General features: G+C 32.9%; 1 long non-coding RNA gene across 1 annotated transcript in view; it reads right to left on the bottom strand.

The window, feature by feature from the left end:
- Positions 1 to 6: 6 nt before the first annotated feature.
- The window catches only part of LOC110422645 (uncharacterized), a 13,698-nt gene continuing 9,570 nt past the window's right edge, over positions 7 to 4,134 (bottom strand). The window contains exon 3 of the long non-coding RNA XR_002445747.2: positions 7 to 413. This is a non-coding gene — a long non-coding RNA (uncharacterized LOC110422645). The remainder of the gene's footprint in view (positions 414 to 4,134) is intronic.

Raw genomic sequence — 4,134 nt, 5'->3', positions numbered from 1 at the left:
TCCCTTAAATAGGCTCCAAATAACCTAATTTTCAAAATACAGTCAACTTTTTCTATTTTTGGAAAGTTGCCCAGTGCTGCAACACTACTTGTCCAGCGCTGCAGAGCTGAGCTCTTTGGAAATTTGTATGTCTACGTCATTTCATCAACGCTGCAGTCTTGTTCTCTCAGCGCTATGGCAATCTATCAAATTCAAGCATGAGTTTCACCTTGACATGTTCTGAACTGGGAAAAGTAGTAAACATAAAAGTTTTAGCCTTGTCTCTTAAATTTCCAATGGATCAAGAATCACATCAATTGAACTCCTGGATTGAAAGATATGCTCCAAATACCACATCATATTCAGTCCTTGCGTACTGCTGCAGTGCTCTGACTGCACTGATTTTCATCAAATGAGCCTTTTTCATCAATTTCCTACAAAAGCCATAAGAGAAATTAGCAATAACTACTCTTAAAGTAATTTAAAATAAAATAACATAAAATTTAACTAAAATAACTTAAATTAATTACTTAACAAGTAATCAAACTTAAACTATAAAAACACCTAAAACGCTAAAATTTGAAACTAAAATCTCAAAGATCTAGCTACTTAAGCCCCCAAAATGTGTCAAAATAACTCTATATAATAGAGTTATCACTTAACATCCTAAGGGAGATCCAAATGGCTATTCAAAAATCTATAGTTGCTAGGGAACAATCCATAAACAAACCATATTTGTTTGATGGATCAAACTAACTCTATTAGAGCATTAGAATGTCAATCTATATAAGGGCAATAGATTATGAAATGTGGGATGCTGTCACTGATGGACCATTCATCCCCTTTGCCATAAATGTAGTGACCAATGAAATGATTTCTAAGCTAAGGGCTGAATGGACTGAAGCTGAAACCAAAAAAGTTCAGACAAACTTTAAGGCTATAAACACTTTACATTGTGCTTTGACCCCTATTGAGTTCAGCAAAGTGTTAAGTTGTACCATTTCTAAACAAGTGTGGGACAAACTTAGAGTTATCCATGAAGGGACTTCACAAGTCAAGGAGTCTAAAATAGCTCTTCTAACTCACAATTATGAAATGTTCAAAATGGAATCTAGTGAAGATATCACCAGCATGCTTGATAAGTTCACTAATATCACAAGTAAACTCAGGTAATTAAGGAAGCCAATCCCTAAACATAAACTAGTGAAAAATTTTTTTGTAAGCCTACCTAAACTTGGAAGCTAAAAGTGACTGCCATTAGAGAAGTTAAGGATTTAAATATCATTACTCTTAATGAAATACGCGAGTCTCTTCTCACTCATGAGCTAGAATTTAAAGAAAAAGAAGAAAAAGACAAAAGAGAAGCAAAAGAAAATAAGAAAAGCGTGGCCTTAAAAGCAAGCACTCTTAAAGAAGAACTAGATAATCTATCATGTGATGGTTGATGATAATGAAGAATTAGCCATGGTGGCAAGAAAATTCAGAAAACGTATGGGACAAAGAGATAGGAGGTTGGTTAAGAAAGGATACATAAGAGATCAAAGCTCTTCTTGGAAAATCAAAAATAAAAATGAATCCAACAAGAAAGAAGATGTAATATGTTATGAGTGCAAGAAACCTGGACACTTCATATTAGAATGCCCTCTGCTAAAAGAGGAAACTCCCAAGAAAAATAACAAATCAAAGAAGGCTATGGTGGCTGCAACCTGGTTTGATAGTGATGTTTCAAGTTCAAATGTTGAAAAAGAGAAAGTGGAAGAAAGAGCAAACTTATGCTTGATGGCCAAAGATAAAGAATCCTAGGTATCTTTCACTCCTTGTGATATTTCAATTAATTAACTTCAAGAAAAATATGAATATCTCCATAATGAGTCTAAAAAACTTGCATCAAAATATAAGGCTTTAAAAAGGAAGACTGCATCTCTTAAGATTAATTCAGAAAAGATAAGACATGAATTCAACTTTATTTTTGAATAAAGAAATTTTCTTCGAACTGAATTAAAAATTTCAAAAATAGTTCATGAATTTCTGAAATTAGAACTTGAAAACAGAACTAAAGCATTGCAAAAGGCTATGGATGAAAACATAGCACTTAAGAGTTTGACAAAAGAAACATCAAGAAGAATCACAAATTTTAAAAGAAATGCTGATGATTTCTCATCTAAATGTTATGTTTGTGGAAGAATAGGTCATCTTTCTTATGACTGTTATAGAAGAAAAAACACTCAAAGAACAAAAATAATTTGGGTACCAAAAGGATCCTTTGTAGCAACTAACCTTCAAGAACCAATCAAGGTATGGGTACTTGTTAAGAAGAATTGAAAGTTTTTCTTACAGGTTGAGCCAAATCGAGAATACATATGTCTAAAAGCTTAACTGAAGCAAAAGCAACCATGGTACATGGATAATGGTTGCTTAAAACATATGATTGGAAATGAAATGTTGTTTGCCCAGCTGGACAAGAATGAAGGAGGTACTATATCTTTTGGAGATGATTCAAAAGGTAGAATTCATGACATAGGAACCATTGGTAAGAATTCTCATGCTCAAATTGATCATGTGCTATTTGTTAAAGGTTTAAAGCACAATTTATTAAGCATTAGTCAAGTATGTGACAAAGGATTTAAGGTATGTTTTGATTCACATAAATGTGAAGTTATAGACATTAGTACTAACAAAATTTCATTCATAGGAAAAGGAATAAAAAACATGTATGTTATATTTCATAAAGATCTTGAATTAAATTGTGAAACATGTCTTATGGCAATTGATGGAAATGATAGCTGGTTATGGCATAGAAGATTTGGACATGTAAGCATGCATACCATCTCAAAATAGATGAGAAAAAATATGATTATTGGATTGCCTGAACTTAAATTTGAAAATGATCAGATTTGAGATGCTTGTCAACTAGGTAAACAAGTCAGAACATCTTTTAAAACTAAGAAGATTATTTGGTCTAATCAACACAACTAGCTTTGGAGGTAAATCATATGGTTTTGTGATAGTTGATGACTACTCTAGGTATACTTGGGTCTACTTTCTTGCTCACAAAATGATGCACTACCTGTATTTGCAAATCATTGTAAGAGGGTTCAAAATGAAAAAAGACTTGTTATTGTTAGCATCAGGAGTGATCATGAAGGTGAGTTTGAAGGAGATGATTTTGAAAATTTTTGTAATGAAAAGGGTTGGATCACAACTTTTCTACATCTAGAACACCCCAACAAAATGGGGTTGTAGAAAGAAAAAATTGAACTTCAAAAGAAATGGCTCAAACCATGCTTTGTGAAAACAATCTACCAAAGTGCTTTCGGGCAGAAGTTGTCAACACAGCAGCTTACATTCTTAATATAGTATCAATAAGTGCCATGATATCAAAAACCCCATATGAACTATACAAAGGTAGAAAACTAAATATTTCTCACTTTAGGAGCTTTGGCTGCAAATGCTTTGTATTGAACAATGGAAAACATTCTCTTGGAAAGTTTGATGCTAAAAGTGATGAGGTAATATTTTTAGGATATGCATTGAACTCAAAAGCTTATAGAGTTTTTAACAAAAGAACTTTAACAATTAAAGAGTCCATCCATATAGTTTTTGATGAATCTAATGCCTTGCAAAAAGAAGTTCTTGTTGATGAAAATGATGTAAAGGACTTTGAAAGACAAATGGAAGAAATAAGCCAAAAGAACAAGAGAAACAGTGAAAAAAACTCCTATGGAAGAGAAGTAGAACCTCTACCCTTAGAAAATCTACAAATGACTAAAAGTCAACACAATGACCTTCCAAAGAGCTGGAAATATACTAAGAATCATCTATAAGAGCCGATCATTGGTGATCTTACAAAAGGAGTCAAAACCAGAAGAGAAGTAAAAGAAACAAGTGAATATTCAGCTTTCATCTCATAAATTGAACCTAAAAACTTTAAAGAGGTAGAGAAAAAAGAAAGCTGAATGCTAGCCATGCAAGAAGAACTTGAACAGTTTGAGAGAAACTGAGTATGGACATTAGTTTCTAGGCCATTCAATCACCTAATTGTTAGTACAGAGTGGGTGTTCAAAAACAAAGTAGATGAGCAAGGTAATGTAATAAGACAAAAAGCTAGGCCAGTGGCTCAAGGATATAATCAAGAGGAAGGTATTAACTATGATG

Source organism: Theobroma umbraticum, unplaced genomic scaffold, assembly GCF_002168275.2.
Source record: "Theobroma umbraticum cultivar Fairchild unplaced genomic scaffold, ASM216827v3 scaffold_146.0, whole genome shotgun sequence".
NCBI lineage: Eukaryota > Viridiplantae > Streptophyta > Magnoliopsida > Malvales > Malvaceae > Theobroma > Theobroma umbraticum.
This window is presented reverse-complemented; position numbering and strand designations above follow the sequence as displayed.